We start from the raw sequence: 1,142 nt of genomic DNA, 5'->3' as shown, positions 1-1,142 counted from the left end.
AAATAGTTATAAGCCTATTTACTATTACATATTCTGTTGGACGACACATTTTTACTTCTAGTGGTTACGGTTAGTGTTGGGAAAGGATCATCCAGTCCAAGGTAATCTGTCTAGACCGACGCAGTTATAGAGTATGTCCTTTTTCAGTGTTGTTCTCTAGGTGATTAGTGTTTGGGGCTGTCAATCGCCAAAGGAAATAACAGAATAGGTGTATATAGGTGTACAGTTAGCGTATAAGTTACTTGTTTGCTAAATGATTGCTTTGCCTCACCTATTTACATGTGGGGTGTTATGCTATTTGAATACTGTGGAGTGAAATCATTCTAGAAAAATGGTACAAGATTTAGGACAATCTAACAAGATTTTGAAGCTTTTTGGCTTTATTGGGCTTTCAGAATTATTACAGGTAATTCAAAAATGGAATTACTTTGCTGTTACGATGAAAAGCATACACTACCGGTCTACATTGTAGAATAATAGTGAAGACATCACAACTATGAAATAACACATATGGAGTCATGTAGTAACCAAAAAAGTATTAAACAAATCAAAATAGATTTGAGATTCTTCAAATAGCCACCCTTTGCCTTGATGACAGCTTTGCACACTCGTGGCATTCTCTCAACCAGCTCAACCTGGAATGCTTTTTAAACAGTCTTGAAGGAGTTCCCACATATACTGAGCACTTGTTGGCTGCTTTTCTTACACTCTGCGATCCGACTATGGCCAAACCATCTCAATTTGCTTGAGGTCAGGGGATTGTGGAGGCCAGGTCATCTGATGCAGCAAGGAGATCCCCAGCTCTGCTAAAACCATTGACAACTACATGCTGTTTTCAAGGGATTGTTAAATAAGTGTTAGAACCATTTTGTTTTAATGCCATCACCTCTTCAATTACATAGTCAGAACTTCACACTTCCTATCATTAAAAATGTAGCTCTATCATCAGAGTTATACAGCAAATCAAACAGTATTTGGGTATAGCCATCTAGTTTATCCCCTGAAAGTTAGCTTGTTAGCTAACTAGCCAAATTGACGTGGTCCATCAATCAATGTAGCTATCGTGATTAAACACTCTTAAAAACAATGCTGAAAAGGAGATCATGTTAGCTAACTTCGCTAGGTAGGCCTACGTTCGTTGG

This window comes from Salmo salar, chromosome 27 (assembly GCF_965601325.2).
Source record: "Salmo salar chromosome 27, fSalSal1, whole genome shotgun sequence".
Classification (NCBI taxonomy): Eukaryota; Metazoa; Chordata; class Actinopteri; order Salmoniformes; family Salmonidae; genus Salmo; species Salmo salar.
This window is presented reverse-complemented; position numbering follows the sequence as displayed.